This window comes from Gossypium arboreum, chromosome 8 (assembly GCF_025698485.1).
Source record: "Gossypium arboreum isolate Shixiya-1 chromosome 8, ASM2569848v2, whole genome shotgun sequence".
Classification (NCBI taxonomy): Eukaryota; Viridiplantae; Streptophyta; class Magnoliopsida; order Malvales; family Malvaceae; genus Gossypium; species Gossypium arboreum.
In genome coordinates, this window is record NC_069077.1 from 104,156,141 (window position 1) to 104,178,651 (window position 22,511).

The following is a 22,511-nucleotide window of genomic DNA, read 5'->3' on the forward strand; positions in this document are numbered from 1 at the left end:
GGTCCCGAAACCACTTTCCGACTAGGGTCAATTTAGGGCTATCACATAATCTGCGTACCAAGTATCTATCATATGGACAAAGGCTTCCCTACCTCCTTCTCCTCAACTAACAGTTGTGGGTCCACTATTAGACGGCACTGCTCCTTCAGCGGGAGCAGGCGCGTTACTTTCAATATTATCCTCCACTGCTCTATCAGGATCCATTACTATAAGAAAAGCACAGTTTAAAATCGTCAAGAGTCGTCACACTATTACAATTTTTGTATAGCATGTATTGCTAGACTCAAACACATGCTACGTTATCCAAGAATCGACTAAATTATAGCTCTGATACCACTAAATGTAACACCCCTTACCCGTATCCAAAGCCAGGACAGGATTCGAGGCGTTACCGGACTTTAACATAAACACACATACAAAACTGGGCTATAAAATTTTCATTCAAATCATTTTCATTCATACATATGCAAATTGTCCCTTATATGGGCCTACGAGGCCCCAAACAAACATCGAAGGTGGTTCGTGACTAAACTGACAACTTAGAAAACTTTAGGATAACTTAGAAAAATTTCCTAATTTGGGGAGTCACATGCCCGTGTGGGTGTAACTCTCTGATTATGACATCATCAACTGAATAAGGTCACATGGCCAAGTCACACACCTGTGTGCTTAGGCAGTGTGGCGAATTACATTCCAAAAATTAATTGCAAACTTCACACGGTCTGGGCACATGCCCATATCCTAAGGTTGTGTCTCTGCCCGTGTGTTTACTATCAGGCAATCTATTTTGCATAATTAGGGTGCAGAGGACACACGACTAGGTCACACGCCTATGGGGCAGACTGTGTGTCACACACGGCCTAGACACATGCCCGTGTGTCTAACCGTGTGGACAATTTCTAGGCTATTTTCCAAGCCAATTGTCACCCTTAAACACTCACATAGTTACACTCCCTTCATCGCACGCAACATGGCACATTTGATTACTCAAGCATTCACATTCATGGTTAAATTATGACTTGGTAATGTCAACATATCACCTATTCAAACTATCATGCTTTCATATGACATATCATACCAACTTCATATTTTTCTATCATCTTTGCTAACCTACTTTCAAGTTACACATTTGCACCATGTTTATTGTCTGACACATTAATCATATTTCATATACCAAACATACATGCCATCCATCACACTCATTAACCATAAGTAACCATAACCACATTAAAGTATAAGCACATTTGCATGCATGTACCAATAATTAGGGTTACAACCCAAATAATCAATATGAGTCACCTCTCATGGCCATATACAAAATAATCATAATACTTTCATGAGCCAACTCATTTGGCCAATCAATATGACACATAACAAAAAGACCAAGTCCCTACACATGCCATACTCAAAATGATGAGACTAGCTATACCCAAATATTCAATTGATAGTATGATCGAGTCTTCGACGTCTTTCGATCCCTGAGCTAGCTTGGCGACACTATAAGAAAATGAAATGAAGGGGGTAAGCATTAAAGCTTAATAAGTTCACATGCAAATAAAATGCAACTTAAACAAGTATTAATTATACATTTAGCATAGTGAACATAATCTTGCATATTATCAAATCTCTTAAACTCATTCTTCATATATATGTATTCTTACCACAAATTCATCATATCTCATGTCATTCTCATGAGTTTGATGTACATACCTGTGCCACTTGGACATAATAACTTACTTTCTCGTCTTCGATGTATTCATCAAGATTACTCATTGAACTTCCTTTAAAACTACCTACTGAACTCTTGGAATATTATCGGATACATCAGAATCTCGCACCTAAGTGCCTCATATGTAGCCAACGCTACCTCATATCACATATTACATGTTGCTCATTGTCGAGATACTCACGAGTCTACTCAGACAGGCTGTCAAGTATCCGAAATACATGCTGGACTACCCCGACATCGGTAATATACGTGAGACCAGTACCCAAACGCCAAAACATGTGTCACATGCATCATGAACTTAGACATAACTCAATGAGTTCAGATGCCACATATATCATGAACTCAGACCACAACTCAATGAGTTCAGATCACAATAATTCCTAGTGACATGTCACTTGTATCCTTAACTATTCCTGAGGTTCAAACAGGATTCTTTGATACCATATTTCTGTCAAACTTGCTCGTAACGTTGAGTTCAATACTCATAGCACCAATCACATATTCATGGAATTGTCAAGCATAATTCATAATACAATTTAGGCAATAAACACATGATAGAACATCACATTAAATATGTATGTACTTACTGTACATGCAATATTAAAACATTTAAAGTATGGTACATGTTGCATTATTTGCAAATGAACTTACGTCAGTACAAAATGATAGAAACAAGCTTAATCCTCGTAAACCTTGTTTTTCCCTGATCAAGACTCGAATCACGTTTTTCTTGATCTATAATGCCAAATTTAACTTGTTCAATACACACATTATTCATATCGACCCATAACACATACTTTGGTAAAATCACCTTTTTACCCCTAACTTTTCACTTATTTACACTTTTGTCCCTAGGCTCGTAAAATGAAATGCATGCATTTTCTTTGTTATTCAAGCCTAGCCGATTCATATTCTTACTCATATCAGCCCATATTTCTCATTAAACCACATTTCTACTGCCCATTTCTTCATCTTTTACAAATAAGTCCTTTTTAGGTGTTTTCACTAAAAATCACTTAGTAAAAGATGTTTATCCTACATCAAACATTCACATTCTTCCATTAAACATCAAAATACAATCATGTCACACATGGGTCAAATTTCTTACATGAACCCTAGCCCAAAATAATGGTAGAAGTAGCTAGATCGATTGATGACAACTTCAAAAATGTAAAGAACATTAAAAACAAGCACTTACAATCAAGCTTGAAATGTTGAAAACCCTAGCTATGGAGCCCTTACAAATTTTGACTAAGGTGGGAGAAGATGGACAAGATTTTTGCTTGATTTTTCCCTTTTTATTCTTTTATTAACCAAATGACCAAAATGCCCTTAAGGCCTTTCTTTCAAATTTTTTGTATTCATTCCAATTTTTGTCCAAAACTTTAGAACTTGGTCAAATTTATATTTAAGGACCTCTAATTAATAATCCAATGCAATTTCATGCTTGAATCTTCTAGAACACAAGTTTTACAACTTATTTAATTTAGTCCCTAAATTCAAATTAGACACTTTAGGCATAGAATTTCTTCAAGAAAATTTCACACAAACATGCAATCATATCATGGATCATTAAATAATCATAAAATAATTATTTCTATTTCGAACTTGTGGTCTCAAAACTATTGTTCCGACTAGACCCTAATTCAGGATGTTACAAAACCTAACACATACTCATATTAGCATATATTTCTCATTAAAAGATGCATCTTACTACTCAATTTACATTTTTTACAAATGAGTCCTTTTTATGCACTTCCATAAAAAATCACTTAGTAAAAGATGTTAAACAAACATCAAACTTTCACATTCCTCTATTAAACATCAAAATACATGCATTTCACATATGGGTAAATTTTTAAACATAAACCCTAACTCAAAATTAGGCTAGAAATAGGTAGATCAAGCTTCAAGGATATCAAAAACATAAAAAAACATTAAACAAGGGGCTAAGATATACTTACAATCGAGCTTGCTAGTTGAAGAAAAACCCTAGCTATGGCCCTTCTAATTTTTGGCACACACACAAGAAGAAGATGAGTAACTTTCCCTTTTTATTCTTTTATTAACCAAATGACCAAAATGCCCTTAATCTTACCTACCTATGCCCATTTTTGTTAATAAAAATAGAAATTGGGCAAAATGCTATTTAAGGACCTCTAAATAATAATCCATGGCAATTCCATGCTTAAAAATTTTAGAACTCACATTTTACAACTTTTGCAACTTAGTCCTAAAAGTTGAATTGGACACTTATTCATAAAATTTCTTCATGAAACATTCACACAATCATGCAAACATGTCATGGTCCCCAAAAAAATCATCAAACAAATATTTCTACTTTAGATTTGTGGTCTCAAAACCATTATTAACTAGACCCTAATTCGGGATGTTACAACTAGAACTCAAACTAAAAGCATTTTGGGTAATAAAATTTTTAAATTACGACCCTAAACTTACAGGTGAAAAGAGAATGCTGCAATTAAACAAACAAGATGAATGGTGACCAAATGCTTATAAGAGCTCGAGAGTGTAAAAAGAATTAACAAAGTGACACCATGACGCTCGTTAAAAGAACCCCAAACAATTCATAATTAGAACTGAAACTGTTTCCTGGAAAGTTGAAGTCAAGATGTCTGGGCTCACTTGTGCTAAAAACTGTCTTTTGATACGACGCAAAAGAGGTAACACATCCTAAATATGACACATTCAAAGTAAATGGTCATCGAATCAAATCTTATCTTGGTGGTGATATGAGTAAAGAGAGAGAGGAGCTTTGGCTCCAAAATCTAAGCTAACCATATACGTTAAAGGGAAAGTCAAGCTTAGACTTTAACTAAGTGCTTCTCAGGAGGCAACCTGAGTATTGATTTTTTTATATCATTTAATTTTGTGCATGCCTAATATGTCTTCAAAAAATAAAAAAAATTAAAAAAATGATCCACACGGTCTGGGAAGCACTACGTGACCATGTTGGTCACAAAACCTGAACACACGGGCGTTTCATAGGCCGTGTGAATATTTGAGCCAATTTGTTTCCAACTTTCTTTTGACAACACGGTCATAGAAAGTTACACAGCCTAGAGACACGACTGTGTGACCAACACACCCATTGGCATAGGCGTGGGAGAAGTAAATAATGACACGGTCTAGAATGCACCACACAGCCTGGTGACATGACTGTTAAAGGAGCGACCCTTGGGGTTAGGTTATTGTATTGACTAGGAGGCCTTGTAGATATGACACCTTGAGATAGGTTTTTGCCATTGTGGAGCCTACATATGTAGAGCTCACTCTAGATTTATGTTCGACGTTCTTCTTACAGTAGACGATGTCACGTTGGGATGAGCCTAGCATTATTTCTTTCAAGCTTGAGGGTACGACACATTAGCTAAGCATCTTAGGCTTCGGAGCCATCCTTGGACTTTATTTTGAGGAGTTCATATGTACCCTTGAGTTTTTGACTTTATCTAGGCACATCCACCTACTGACGCCATTCTATTAATCTGAAATCATTGAAATTGAGGCACAATACAACCCGAGACAATCAAAGGTGACTTGTTTACCTCCAACCCTATGCTATATTAATGCCATTTTGGCCTATACATTGACTGGTAGGAGGGAAAACACAGGGGTTGTCAGTACATCAGACTCATATTTTTTGTGGTGTATAGAGGCACACCACCTCATTGATGTTGCCTACTTCACGGCTCTTTGTTTTCACCATCAGTCTGATCGAAGTAGTAAGGGCCCTATCTGTATAGGTTTTTACATAACTCGGTTTGCGAGGCACTTTCAACTCCTTGACACTCCGGAGTAGATTTAATCCTTCACTTTAGCCAGACAGATGATCCTGTATAGGTTATCCATTATGAGCCACATGAGGATGATTCAGTGCTAGCATGGAGCAGGTCCATATAGGTATACATTATTTTATCCTAACCCTCTAAATGAGCACGAAGACCTTTCAGATGATGATCCTTATCGACATGCGGACTTGACTTGATCCTCTACTCCTCCAAGTCACTCCACTATTGAGCAGTCAATCATACTCGATGATATCTATTGCATATAGCATCAACAGTCTGATCGGATCGACCTTTTTGAGCAGCGATAGACAGAATGGATAGATCGCCCTGAGTAGTTACATTTTGAGCAGATTGGGCAATAGTCAACATAGATCGATAGCATTGAGGAATATCTATAGCAAATATGCTAGCATTTCCATATTTCCCCACCCGGTCATGCACCTCGTGATCTTGACACTTCACACGATCCCGATCACTGATTTTCTGTAGTTTTCTATTTTAGTTATTTTTATTTTTATCTTTATTTTTTTAGTTGTACTTTTATTTTTGTTAGTTGTTTTTGTTTTATTTTTTAGACTTATATGTTTTGTTTTTAATTTATTATGCACTATTATTTTTTTTATTTTTTCGCTTGTTTTTTTCTAGTTGTTACTATTTATCTTATTTAATTTTGTCTATTTCCTTATTAGTTTGCTTGGAAACATGTACTTCATTTAAAATCGCTTACAATTTTAGATTTCACTATTTCAGTGAATTCATCCAAATTCAGGCAGTTTTAGTTCTATCCCTCCCTTATGATATTTTGCTTATTTTTTTTATATCTATTTGCACATTAAGGGAAATGTACATTTACGTGTGGGAAGAATGTTTATATGTTATGCGATTTATTCCCTGAATTTTTTTTTTTGAGTTTAAGTAATTTCCTTAAATCTACCATTAAAGTTATTTTTTGAATTTGGAGTTTTTATTGATTCTGTTTTGGAATAATTTATGGATTTTTGTGCATTTTTTTATTTATACTTCAAACACAAGAGAGTCAAGCATGAGAAGTTGTTTTGCAGAATTTATTATTTTAGACTATCTCCCTGGACTGAAGAATTATCTTGAAATTTTTGAATCTACAAGTTTGACATGAAAACCATAACTTTCTTGTGAGCTTTTGAGCCTATAGAGAATTTATTTTATTTCGTGCTTATTCTATTTTTTATTGTGAGTATGTTGACTTGATTTATTATTCTAGAACTTATTTTGGTTATACATGTTGAGACCACATTATGGATTTGATATACTGAAATGATAAAGGCACTTAGAATTTAACCCACCTAACCTTTAAACAGCTTACCTGTTGAATTAACCCTTAGTAAATCCCGTTGATCCTAACATAATTTTCTTTTTTCTTATTAACTCTCTTTATGTCAAGATTTGATTTGGTTAGTTGTCTGACTATATTTCATCATTGGTAATGCTGAATTTTATTTTACTCTCTCAGAAAAAGAAAAGAAAAGAAAAAATATATATAAATTGATTGAGCTTGAATCGCTAGTTTCATATTCTGTTGAAAAGCTCGTTATCATTCTTTATTTCTTGTTGATCTAAATTCTTTTAACTCGACATCTAATTTTTTCTAGTTTGGTAACTTATCAATTCAACTCTTGATTGTAACTAACTTTTCTGACCTTTTCCATACCCTTAACCTAAGCCCCATTACAACCTTGTAAAGACCTATTGGTTGGTGTTTCATCTCATTTATATAGTGGTGGCGATTTGATCTCCAAGCAAGCCTATGGTAATAGCATTTCTTGTCTGATTGTTGAGGGAATATTACTTGACCTTAAACACTTTGATTTCTTTGAGAGATCCTTAGTGAGGATGTTAATTCTTGTTGAGTTTGAATTTTGGTAATTATTAAGATAAGGGAGATGTCTAATGTTTTTAAGACTTAAAATTTTCTACTTGGATTGCTTGTGTTGTTTAATGTCATTTTAGTGTGAATTTCCAATGTATGATTATTTGTAGATTATCCTAATACATTGTTGGTAAACAAGATAAATTGAGGGAAGTTGACTTGAATGTGGGTTGAGAATTTTTCTTAAGGACAAGCAAATGCTTAAGTGTGGGCACTCGGGCTACCACACGGCCATGTGGTAGGTCATGTCGATTGCGTGAATTTGTGCTCTTAACTGAGAAAAAACACAATTTTTAGGTTTTTTCGACATTCTAAGGTGTATATATGATAAAAATAAGAAGATAGGAGAAAACAGTTATAGAATATTCAAAAATCAAGTCGAAAAACACCGTTACCTAATTCTAAAGTAGATTTGTATCAAGATTGAAGATTCTCAGTTGATTTCTTAGGAGATTATCATGAGTTTCTTTATTTTTTCAGTTATACTATATCTTGGATGTTTTTATTTTTAAGTATGAACTAATTTTCTAAATACCTAGGGAGATGAACCCTAGGATGGATTCTATCCTTTTATTTTTATTTTACGTAATAAATACTTACTTCTTTTTCTTAATTATGTGTGATTAATTCTTGGTTTGATATTTTTAGATTATTGATCCATGTTTGATATGCTTAAATTAGAGGTGGAATATACCCTGTTTAAGAGTAGGTCTTGCATAGTTGAGTGGAGTTAGATACAATCCTAGAAATAGGACAACATAAATCTACCGGATTAGAGTCAAATCTAATAGAGGAATACATAGATTGAGTTCATGGATAATAAGAGGTTTAATTAGAAAGAAATTTCAATTAACCAACCTAAAGTCAGTTACTCTTACTCTCGAAAGAGATATTAGCATAATATAGGGATTTCTACTAGTCAAGATAGTAAAGAAATTGTGTTATTTAGACTGATAACAACATATGAAATCTTGGTGGATTCTTCTTGGGTATTGTTTGACTTCTTGGTTGTTAATCATTTATTTTCTTGATTTGTTCTCTGTTGCTTTCATAGTTAATTAATTTAGTTAATTTTAGTTTTTAATCAATCACTTGAATTATTCAGTTAAATAATAGAAAGGTGGTCATTACTAGTACTTTTAGTCTTCATGGGAATGATATCTTTGCTCACCATAGCTATACTAATAATTGATAGGTGCACTTGCCTTAGTCAAATTTTTAGTTAGTTTACGAGGCATTAATAATTGATCGTAAGTGAAGAGTTTGGAGGGAATGATTGTAACAATTGGGGTTTATTATTGGGGCTACATTTATCGTTTTTGTAAGGCTAGATTGAGTTTTATCTAATAGGTAATCTAAATCAACTTTTGAATAAAATCATTCACTCATTGAGGCTCCAAAGATTAGGATTGACAAACCCAAACTACATTAATAAATATCATTTGCCGATTTATCTCAATGCCTTACTCCCTATTCATAATTTGTTTGTAAAACTGCCAAATTACAACATATCTTAGATCACCATTTGGGACAACTAAAAAAATCAACAAACTAAAACCTTTTCTACTTGGTATCAAGGTAGGCTTCAAATGACGTAAAGGTGATCTTATGTTTGGCTTTCAACCATGAATTTTGTTCGCCTCTCCCCTACTCTCGCAAATAGGGGAGAGAAATCAACACTAAAACAACAAGCAAATAAATGAAAGATATACTATATCATGCAGTGACTGCAAGTGCGACAGGTCAGTTGTAATATAATTGTACAACAAGGCACGGAGTACTCCGAGGATCTAACCTAAAGGAGTTGACAATTGAACGAATTCTAGCTAATAATATGCAATTAAATAGTCTAACTACTTGCTAAAAAATATAGTATGATAAGCCATAAAGTTGAGAATAATTACACTAATTTATTGACTAATTACCTAGAGGACTAAATTATAAAATACGCAAATTTAGGACACTAATAACTTAATGAAAAACAGTGGTTGGTTGACATCAAGGTGGTTCGCTAATCATCTAACTAGGGATCTAAATTGTTTAAACTACTCAAGTGGCTCCACTTTTACAACACTCGATTTATAATAACCCGAAAGTTTGAAATAACTAGAGGACTAAATTGAAAGAGACTGCAAGTTGTTGACCTTTATTAAAAGAAACAGGATTCTGGAAACCAAATTGGACATGGTTAAGATCCAATTTTGGTTTGGTTAGAATGAAACCCGTTAGTTCTTTATTAGGAGACATAATAATTAGCTATGGATGATTCTCGTAAGGGATGATTTCTTTCCAGAATCTATCTCATTTTCTCTCTTCTTTGTCTTATTCATTGGATATTTTGAAAAGGTATAGCCGTAGAAGGTTCTACATGGAGCAGACTTCATACGAATTAAGATGGAAAAGTAGGGAAAACCAACAAGCAGGTAAGGTTCTTAACCCTTCTATCTACATAAGAATAGGTAAAAGAGGTTATAAACTTCGAAACCATTTTGAGGATTCTGCATGTATGGGATTAAGCAAAGAATATTGATTTTAAACTATTATTTTGTCAAATGCTTAGCTTCCAAGAGAATGGAGGATCTAGTGTTCGAGGAAGTTAAGCTATTAAAACGATGAAGATTTATATGAGTTATAGACTTCAAACCTACTGTATGATCTATATTGTTTGAATATGCCATGTTTGCAAAAATCATAAAATATGATGATATGTTCATGCATTACATGATTGTGGGAAAAACATCAATGGGATAGATGAAGTTAGGATGGGAAATAGCGAGTGACTGTAAAATCCCAAATTAGGGTCTAGTCAAAAAAGTGGTTTTAAGGCACAAACCTCAAATAGAAATAATTAATTTATGATTATTTGATGATCCATGATATGATTTCATGTTTGTGTGAAATTTTCATGAAGAAATTCTATGCCTAAAGTGTCCAATTTGACTTTAAGGACTAAATTGAATAAGTTGTAAAACTTGTGTTCTAGAAGCTTCAAGGATGAAATTACATTAGATTATTAATTAGAAGTCCTTAAATAGAAATTTGAACAAGTTCTAAAATTTTGGACAAAAATTTTGAACAAGTCCTTAAAGGCATTTTAGTCATTTGCTAAATAAAAGAATAAAATGGAAAAAATCAAGCACAAATGATGTCCATCTTCTCTAAGGTTGCCGAAATTTGAGGAGGATCCATAGCTAGGGTTTTCAACATTTTCAAGCTTGATTATCAAGAAAAAAGTGATTTGGTTCTTGACCGGAGGAAAAACAAGGTTTGCAAGGATTAGGCTCATTTTTGTCATTTTGTACCGAGGTAAATTCATTTGCAAATATTGCAACATGTACCATACTTTAAATGCTTTAATATTGCATGTATGGTAAGTTCATATGAAATGTTATGTCATATTTCTATTGCTTTAATATCAAATGAATTTTAATGCTTTATTATTATTATGAGTATGCTTGATTATTCCATGAGTATGTGATCGGTGCTATGGATATTGAAATCGACATTACGAGCAAGCTCAACAGAAATGCGGTATCGAAGAATACTGTTTGAAACTTTTACAATGTGACATGTCACTAGGAACTATGTGATCTGAACTCATTAAGTTGTGGTCTGAGTTCATGATATATGTGGCATCTGAACTCACTGAGTTATGGTCTGAGTTCATGATATATGTGACACATGTTTTGGCATCCGGGTACTGGTCTCGTATATTTTACTTGTGGCTGGGTAGTTTGGCATGTGTTACAGATACTTGATAGCCTATATTATCAGACCCGTGAGTAGCTCGAAAGCGAGCAACATGTGATATGCGGTATAAGGTAGCATTGGCAACATATGAGGCACTTAGGTGCGAGATTCCGATGTATTTGATAGTATTCCAAGTGTTCAATGGGCAGTTCTAAAGGAAATTCATGAGTAATCTTGACGAACATGTTAAAGACGAGAAAGTAAGTTATTATGTGGAAGTGGCACAGGTATGTACATCGAACTCATGAGAATGACATAAGATATGATGAACTTGTGGTAAGAATATATATATTTTTTTATATATATATGAAGAATGAGTCTAAGAGAATTTGATAAAATGCAAGATTATGTTCATTGTCGTAAATGTATGATTAATATTTATTTAATTTGTATTTTATCTGCATGTTAACTTACTAAGATTTAAAGCTTACCCCCTTTCCTTTCCTTTTCTTATAGCCCCGCCAAATTAGCTCGAGAATCGGAAGAAGTCGGAGACTCATTCACACTATCAATTGAATATTTGGGTATAGCTAGTCTTATCATTTTTAGTATGGCATGTATAAGGACTTGGTCTTTTTGTATGTGTCATATTGATTAGCCAAATGAGTTGGCTCTTAAAAGTATTATGATTATTTTGTATATGGCCATAAGAGGTGGCTCATATTGATTTTTTAGGTTGTAACCCTTATTATTAGTGCATGAATGCAAATGTGCTAATGCTTTAATATGGTTATGGTTACTTATGGATAATAAGTGTGATTGATGGCATTTATGTTTGGTGTTTGAAATATGATTAATGTGTATGCCAACAAAGGTGATGCAAGTGGGTAACTTGAAATTAGGCTAGTAGAGATGATAGGTAAATAAGAAATTGGTGTGGAATGCCATATGAAAGTATGATAGTTTGAATGGGTGATATGTTGATATTACTAAGTCACATTTTAAACATGAACGTGAATGCTTGAGTAATCAAATGTGCCATGTTGCATGCCATGAGGTGGGTGTAAGTATGTGAGTGTTTAAGGGTGGCAATTGGCTTGGAAAATAGCCTACAAATTGACCACACGGTTAGACACTCAGGCATGTGTCTTGGCCGTGTGTGACACACGGTTTGTTCCATGGGCATGTGATCTGGCCATGTGTCCCTTGCACCCTAATTTATGCAAAATAGATTGCCCAGTGGTAAACACATAGGTAGAGACACGGCCGTGTGTCTCAGCCGTGTGGAGGACACAACCATAGGACATGGGTGTATACCTAGGCCGTGTTACACCTCTTAACTGTACCCAAGGCCAGGATAAGATACAAGGCGTTACCGAACCATACACAGTCATTCATGCAAAAATCTGGAAATAAAATTTTTCTCTTCAAAACACTTCAACCATACGCACATGATTTGTCCCTGTTACGGGCCTATGATGCCCAAAATAGCCTTCGAAAAAGATTCGGCACTAAATCGAGAATTTTAGAAAAGTTTGGGAATTTTTCCTAATACATAGCCACAGGCCCATGTGAGACAGGGGACACGCTCGTGTACTCTTGACATAGTCGTGTCTTTCGGTCGCATAACTCTCTGACAATGATGTTAGCACCAATTTAGGTCACACGGCCGTATCACATGCCCGTGTGGCCAGACCATGTGGCAATTAAAAATAAATGAATTTTTCAAAAAATGGTTCAGACTTCACACGGCTAGAGTACACGCCAATGTGGGTAGCTCGTGTCTCTCACACGGCCAAGACACACCCCCGTGTGTTTTCTACTGAGCATATTGACTTGCAAAAATTTAGGTGCAAGGGACACATGGCCATTCAACACTCCCGTGGGGCAGACCGTACATGCCTGTGTGTCACACACGGCCTAGATACATGCCCGTGTGTCACACACAGTCTAGATACATGCCCTGTGTCTACCCTTGTGGGCCATTTATAGGCTATTTTCTAAGCCAATTTTCACCCTCAATCATTCATACACTCAATATATTTCATAGCATGCAACATAACCTATTTAAAACACTCAATTATTCAACACCATGGCACTTTCACATCTTCATAAGGTCATTCTATTACACATTCAATTAGACACAACAATTGGAAGCATTCCACACCTATTTCATGCATAATCAAATTTGTTACCATAACCTCAAATTACACATTCGTGTCCATAGTCATCTTAAGTCATTAAGTCATTCCTTATTTCCAAGTACTTAATTCATTCCTCATTACATAACCAGCAACCAACCACATAGCACACCATCAAGGCATTAACACATGCATGCATTAACAATTAGACATTACAATCAAATAATCAATTATGAGCCATATCACATGGCTATTACAAAATAAATCATCAACATCACAGGCCTTCACAATTTGGCCAAATAGCATGACACATATCACAGAATGACCAAGTCCCCTATGCATGCCATACTCAAAATCACAATTTCACTATACCCAATACTCTTTTGATAATGTGATGGAATACTTTGATAGCTACTGATCCCCAAGCTAGCTTGGCGAAACAAGAAAGGATGGAATGAAAGGGGGTAAGAATTAAAGCTTAGCAAGTCCACATGCAAATAATATGCAATGATAGTAAACCATAATCATAAAAAGACATAATATCATAACCACAAAGATTATTCATCATCCAATCACTTTAACTCCTCTATCAAGTGTCCATGTATATACTTTCTCATCATATATCATTTTTTATCAAGGCATTATTCATTGGTTTAGCATACATACCTGTACTCATCGTAGTATATCATATAACCATACCTCTTTAACATGCCCTCCTCAGGACTTTCATCACATCCATTACATTACCTGTTGAACACTCGGAATACTATTAGATACACGGAAAACTTGTAAATAAGTGCCACATATACATACGTAGCCAGAGCTACCTCATAACATGTAACACTCGCAATGGAGCTACTCACGGGCATGCTCATGTAAGCTACCAGTCAAGGTGTAACAACATGGGCTGCTTACACAAGTTGTCAGGTATTCGACCCACTCAAGGATTACCTAGCCACCGGTAGGACACAGAAGACCATTTCTCGATACCCAATTACATGTATCGCATCCATTATGAACTCGACCCAACTTAACGAGCTCAGATGCCATATGTAACACATCCATCATGAACCCAGACCAACTCAACAAGCTCGGATGCCGCATACATATCACGAACCCAAACCAACTCAATGAGTTCAAATTTCTTAATTCCTAGTGACATGTCACTTGTATCCTAAACTATTCCTAAGGTTCAAACGGGATTCTTTCTCACATGTACATAATATCTTCATAGTACTTGCTTGTAACCTCGGGGATAACGACTAATATCATTCATACTTACAAAGTTACCATTAGGCATAACATACATAATGATAAACATTTATCACACAAAGTCAACACATCAAAATATATTAGATTGTCACATTATTTACACATGTACTTACCTCGATACCATTAGGCATAACATACATAATCATCGTATACTTTATTCTTTCTTCGACCAAGGCCCGGTTCACATTTTTCTTGATCTATAATGCCAAATTTAACTTGTTTAGTAATCACATTATTCAAATCAATCCATAATTCATGCCTTGGTAAAATTACCTTTTTACCCCTATCTTTTCACTTATTTATGATTTAGTCCCTAGGCTCGTAAAATGAAATGTATGCATTTTGTTGGTTACCCAAGCCTAGCTGAACCTATACCATGCTCATATCAACCCACATTTTCCTTTATTTCACATTTTTACTGCTCACTTTTACTCTTTTACAAAGAAGTCCCTCTTTTAGGTGTTTTCACTAAAAATCACCTAGTAAAAGATGTTTATCATGCATCAAACATTCATATTCCTCCATTAATCATCAAAACACATGCATGTTACACACGGGTCAAATTTCATACATGAACCCTAGTTCAAAATATAGTTAGAAATGGATAGATCATGCTTTAAGGACTTCAAAATTGCAAAGAACATTAAAAATGGGGCTAGGGAGCACTTACAAGCAAGCTTGAAATGTTGAACAAAATCCTAGCTATGGCTATTGAGAAATTCGGCTAGCACTTGGAGAAAATGAATAGATTTTTGCTTTGATTTTCCCTTTTTATTCTTTTAATTACCAAATGAACAAAATGCCTTTAAGGCCTTCTTACAAATTTTTCCTATGCATGTACATTTTTGTCCAAAATTATAAAAATTGGTCAAATTGCTAATTAGGACCCTCTAATTCATAATCTAAAGCAATTTCATGCTTAAAGCTTGTTGAATGCAAATTTTTCATTTTATTCAATTTGGTCTCTAAAGTGCAATTAAACATTTTATGCATAGAATTTCTTCAAGAAACTTTCACATAAGCATGCATTCACATCATAGACCTCATAGGAATCATATAATAATTATTTCTATCTCAAATTTGTGGTTTCAAAACCACTATTCTGACTAGACCCTAATTCAGGATGTTACAACTCTCCCTCCTTTAGGGATTTTCATCCCTGAAAATCTTACTGGTAAAAAGTTTTGGGTATTGTTTCCTCATAGCCTTCTCAGGCTCCCATGTAGCCTTTTCAACCCCATGTCTTTGCCATAAAACATTCACAAGAGCAACACTTTTGTTTCTCAATTTCTTGACTTCCCGAGCCAAGATCTTAACCGGTTCCTCACCATAAGTCATTTCTGGTTTGATTTCAATCTCTGTCGGTGCAATCACATGAGAAGGATCAGATCTATACCAGGGCAAAATGGACACATGAAATACATCGTGAATCTTTTTTAACTCAGATGGTAAAGCAAATCGATAAGCAACAGGCCCTATCCTTTCGGTAATCTCATACGGTTTTATAAAACGATGACTTAACTTGCCCTTTTTGCCAAATCTCAAAACCTTCTTCCATGGAGATACTTTCAAGAATACCTTATCACTAAATTGATACTCAATTTCTTTCCCTTTTTAAATCCACATAGGACTTTTGTCTATCCGATGCCACTTTCAAACAATCATGAATTACTTTCACCTTTTCTTTGGTTTCATGAATCTCATTCTCCTTAAGCCCAGTCCAATACAATGGTGTACGACATTTACGTCCATACAATGCTTCATAAGGCGCCATTTTCAAGCTCGACTGATAATTATTGTTGTAGGCAAATTCAACCAAAGGTAAGTACTTTTCCCAACTACCTTGGAATTCAAGAACACAGCATCTGAGCATATCTTCAAGTGTCTGAATTATTCTCTTGGATTGCCCATCAGTCTGTGGATGAAAAGCAGTACTAAAATCTAGCTTTGTACCTAAAGCTTCTTGTAACTTCTTCCAAAATCGCAAAGTGAACCTCGAATCTCTATTTGAAATAATTGATAAAGGTACTCCATGAAGTCTTACAATCTCAAAAATATACAATTCGACTAACTTATCGAGTGAATAATCAACACGTACCGGTATAAAATGATCCGATTTAGTCAATCTATCAACCACAACCCATACGATATCTTTCTTTCTTGGTGACAACGGCAAGCCTGTCAGAAAGTCCATAGTAACTCTACCCCATTTCCATTTGGGAATTAAAATTGGCTGAAGTAAACCTGAAGGTACCTAGTGTTTGGCCTTTACTTGTTGACAAATCAAGCATTTCGATACAAACTTAGATATATCTCTTTTCATACCATTCCACCAATACATTTTCTTTAAATCATTGTACATTTTCGTGCTACCTGGGTGAACTAACATACATCCATTATGAGCCTCTTGCAAAATATTCCTAATCAACTCAGCATTCTTTGGAACACAAATTCTACCACGAGATCTCAGACATCTGTCAGAATCTCTCTGAAAATCTAATTCACTGTTCGACTCACTCTGAGCTTTCATAGCTTGTAACTCTTTATCAGCTTCTAGAGTATCACAAATCTATTGTAGAAAAGTTGGTCTAGCTCTTAACTCTGCTAAAACTGCACCATCAGGAGACAAGGTCAGCCGTGTGTTCATAGCTCTCAAGGAAAATAAAGACTTTTTACTCAGGGCATCGGCAACCATATTTGCCTTATTGGGGTGATAATCAATCACAAGCTCATAGTATTTTAACAATTCAAGCCATCTTCGTTGCCTCAAATTCAAGTCCTTTTGGGTCATCAAATACTTAAGACCTTTATGGTCTGTATAGACGTGGCATTTTTCCCCGAATAGGTAACGTCGCCAAATCTTCAAAGCAAATACAATGGCAGCCAATTCTAGATCATGCGCAGGATAGTTTTTTTTATGGGGAATCAGTTGCCTCAAAGCATAAGATACTACCTTGCCTTCTTGTATAAGCACACAACCTAGTCCACTCAAGGACATATCACTGTAAATCAAAATTTTTTTCCCGGATTTCGGTTGTACTAGCACTGGTGCCTCTGCCAATAACATTTTCAATTTCTCAAAGCTTTGTTGACATTTTTCCAACCATTCAAACTTGACAACTTTCTGAAGTTGTCTCGTCATAGGAGTGGGTATTATAGAGAACCCTTTCATGAACCGCCTGTAATAACCGGCAAAACCCAAAAAGCTCCTAACTTTAGTTACATTCCTTGGCGGCTTCCATTCAACAATAGCAAAAATCTTACTGGGATCAACTCGGATACCATCTCTTAAAACAATGTCGCCTAAGAATCTGACCTCTCGAAGCCAAAACTCACTCTTACTAACCTTTGCATACAAATGTTTATCCCTTAAAGTCTGTAATACCATTCGCAAGTGCTCGACATGATCTACCTCGTCTTTAGAATAAATCAAAATATTATCGATGAACATTACAACAAATTTATCCAAATATGGCCAAAAAATTTGGTTCATTAAATCCATAAACATTGCAGGAGCATTCGTTAATCCAAAAGGCATAACAAGAAACTTGTAGTGGCCATACCTCGTTCTAAAGGTAGTTTTAGGCATATTTGACTCCTTAACCCGTAACTGGTATTATCAGGATCTCAAATCTATCTTAGAGAACCATGTCACTCCCTTCAGCTGGTCAAACAAGTCATCAATCATTGGTAGAGGGTACTTGTTCTTGATCGTCACCTTACTGAGTTGTCAGTAGTTAATGCATAATCTCATGGAACCATTGATCGCGTGATTTCGTGCTAGGTTTTAAATATTTATAATTACTCGTTCTTAAACTAACTATTATTGCGATGTAGGCAAGTGTACCTATCGAACAGTTGTATAGTTTTAGCAAGACTGAATTGTCAAACCCAAAATAACTAAAAGTACTAGTAATGACTGTCTTTTTATTATCTAGCCTAAGAATAAATAGGTTTTATTTTAATTAACTAATTATCTAAACTAAGAACGTATAGCGAAAAGAATTGGGGAATTGCTTTTGGAAAAATCGATTGACTTAAGACAATACCTAAGGAAAAATCCACCTAGACTTTACTTGTTATTCTGGCTCTGAATCGGATAATTTATTCATTCAACTTGTTCCGTAGAGACCCCTAAGTTATGTTATTATCCCTATTCAAGACTAATAACATCTAATCCCTAAATTGAATAACCGAGACTTTTCTCTAATTAACACTCTAGGGTTGCATTAACTCGATCTATGGATTTCACCCTAATCCGGCAAAATCTTGCCACCCTATGTCTAGGCGCGCAATCAACTCCGCTTAATTATGACAAATGTACTCTTAGATAGGGTCTATTCCTCCTCTGAATAATAGCATGTCTTGAATTAGTATCCTGGGATATTAAAACAAGAATTAAGAACACATAATTAAGAACAAGTTAAATATTTATCATACGATTCAGAAAATAATAACGAGATTCGTCTTAGGTTTCATTCTCCTTAGGTATTTAGGGGTTTTAGTTCATAACTAAATAAGAAAACATCTCAGAAGAATAAAGAATACAAAACATAAACAAAACCCAAAACTCTTGAAAGGAAATTGAGGAGAAATCTTTAGTCTTGATGATGAATCCGACTTCTGAGATGTATCAATCAGCTTCTTTGGAGTAATTCCTTACTTCCTATTCTATGTGTCCCTTTTCTTCCTTCTCTAGGGTGTATTTATAGCCTTTGGAATGCCTAGAAGCCCTCAAAATTAGCGTTTTCTGAATTGGACTGAACTTGGGCTCGATAGGGACATGCCCGTGGCACACGCCCGTGTTCGATTACTTCAGGCCGTGCTCAAGCCTGCCAAATTGACACGGTCGTGTGGTCTGCTCATGTGAGGAGGTCCAGGCCGTGTTGATTTCGTACTTTGGCCCATTTTCTCTGTTTTGTCCCGTTTCTCGTTCCTTTCGCTCTCCTATGCTCTCCTCAGTATAAAAAGATGAAATTAAAGCATTAGGAGCATCAAATTCACCAATCCTAATGAGAAATCATCCATAAGATGCATTAAAAATGGGGTAAAAATGTATAATTTATGGTTTCTCAAATACCCCCACACTTAAGCATTTGCTTGTCCTCAAGCAAAATTCTCAACTAATAATCAAAATAAATTCTTCTCAACTTATAATTCCTATCGATAATATCTCAAATTAATCCATAAGCAATCATACATTGAGAATTTCAACTAAAAGAACATAAAAGTTTCAAACATTCCAAGTTGAGCATTTTAATCATGCAAACATAGGTGTCTCCCCTCATTTAAGTAATTACCTTTGATTCAGAATATCACAGAGTTTCACATCCTCACTAAAGATTCACTCAAATCACTCGAGGTGTTTAAGGACAACAAATGAAGCACTCAATAGTCAATAATGAAAAGTCATTACCATAGGCTTGCATGAAAATCAAATCTCCACCAATATAATTTAAGATGATACATCAATCAAAAGGTCTTTAGAAGGTTGTAATGAGGCTTGGTTAGGGGGTGTGGTCACAAGCTGAAAGAAAGGGATAGAATTGAGATTGAATTGAAAAATTGCCTAACTACAAAAAGAGTTAATCTTCACTTGCGTACAATAGAGCTTCTTCTCAGAATATGAAATTACAAATATGTATACATAGTTTTTTTTTTAAAAAAAAAAACAAGTTAAATAATTATAGACTAACTTATTACAAACAAGACATAGCTAAGCAATTTCTTCAACTCAAATCTCGACAAAAATAGGAATCAAATTAATTTAGGGGATTTCAACAATAATGGGTTAAGGGTTAATATTGAGGTTAATACATGGAGTGGCTTGTTTGGCTCAAATTGGTTTAGTGCCTTAATCATTTTGATATATCAAATCAAATGGTGTGGTCTCGACATGCCTAATCAAGTAAGTTCTAGAATAACAGTTCAATATTGACGCACTCAAAGCAATAATAAAAGTGAGCATGAAAGGATTAATAGATGCTCAAAAGGCTCAAAAATCTCACAAAAATTATGGCTTTTTGATGTTTAGACCCGTGAATTCCAATTCAAAGTAATACCTAAACTTGGAGAAACAACCTATAATTTTAAATTCTTAAAAATCAACTTATCATGCTTGATTCTCTAATGTCTTAAAGTTTAAACAATCAATGCATAAATCCCTAAGTATTAATTCAAGATATATCAATCAAAATCATAAATCAATTAAAATTTATCCTAAATATGATATGAGAGCTTTTCAAGAGAACAAGGTAATCATTCAGGGATTTTTCTGATAATGACATGAATGCCCCCCCACACTTGAGATGTACATTGCCTTCAATGTACAAAGATAGGTATTATAGAATAAAAATAAGATAGGAAAAGAAGTGAAACTTCCTGTATGATGAATTCCTCGAACTAGAGTTTTGAAGAGAAATCGGTTTGAGAGTGGAGAAGGATACTCTGGTGGTCGTAGAGGTTCATTAGTCCATAAGTCCTGCGCCCAAAGAATATTATACCTAGTGGTAGCTATGGTCGTGGTCGATCAAGACATGGCAGTCATGGAGAACCTTTCCCGGTGGAGTTTTAGTTCCTATGTGACGATGAGCTTAAGAGCTCTATATAACTGTAATAAAATCAAGAACTTTTTAGGGGATATTAGGAAGAATAATTACTTAAAAAGAAATACCAAAATTGATAATTAAAAATAAAATTCTAAAATCTGCTAAAAATAAAAAAAATTTAAAAAAAGTAGTTTTAATAAAAATTAAAAACATAAAATAATAAATAAATGTTTTTAAGCATCTTCATCGTTGGATGGTTCGTGAGGTGGGCTGGCGATGAGAGGTGGAGGTGCTAACAGATCTACTGTAGAGTAGCATCATGTTGTCAAATCGTTGACAACACTGTTGCTCGAATCAAGTGAGGCGCTCAGAGATGTCAGTGTATGAAGCAGCCGCATGAATTGGATGAGAGGGTGGTGGTAGCTGAGTCAGTGGGCCCTCGTGCTGTGGGGGGACATCATCAGGAATGTCCTCGTAGGCCTCCTCTTCGGCAGATTGGGCGAGACGGTACTGGGGAGGGTAGGTTCCTCGGCACCTCTCGAACATCCTCATGCTAAGCATGCTCGAGATGCCTTGTGGAGACATCTGGCCGATGAGGGTGAAGGATGATTCTTGGTCTGCAATGTTGAGGAGCCCAAAGTGTCATGCCAGTCGAGTCACATAGGGGCCAATGGAGATGACCCCCTTCTGATGCCATTCCGTCTGGTGCTGAATCGCAAGGGAGATGAAATAGGCAAGGTCGATGACGTGCCCTTGCGACATACACCATAAGAAGTAGGCGTCGTAGGTGTTGACGACGCCAGTGCTCTCTCGCCTCCCTGTAATCGTGGAAGCTAAAATAGCGTGTAAGTACCTCAGGGATGGTAGGAGATCTGATGCCTTGGAGCAGCTAGGATTTGAGGAGGCCACGCCAGGGACCAAAGTGTGCCAGCACTTTGAGGGAGAGAAATGCATGTGGCGACTGAGAGCATGTAGTTCATTCTCCTCTTTAAACTCCTCCGTATATAAGCCTAGGGCAGCACCAAACTCTGGGACGCATAGCTGGCGGATTAATCTGCCTAGGCGAAATTGAACCGTGCCGGGAACATTGTAGTTTGTCATTATGGTCTGAAGATGAAACATTGAGCATAGTTCCATCGTGAGCTCAAGGTATGTTGGCTCGATAATCCCAAAGAATAGCTCCCAAGGGTCGGTCGTTAGGAGGGCTCGAATCGAATCAGCCAACTGAACTTGTTCTATAGTAGCCCAGTCGATGCAACGACCCGCAATTAAAGGTCGGGCCCGGAGTATTTGGAACAATTCTTCCTGGGGCCCTCGAGGGAACTGTAGGAGAGGGTGACGAATTTTTGTGGTTGGACCCGCAGAAGAGGACGCTCCCTTCCTCTTCTTTAAGTCAGGTACGGCAGTTTTCTTTCT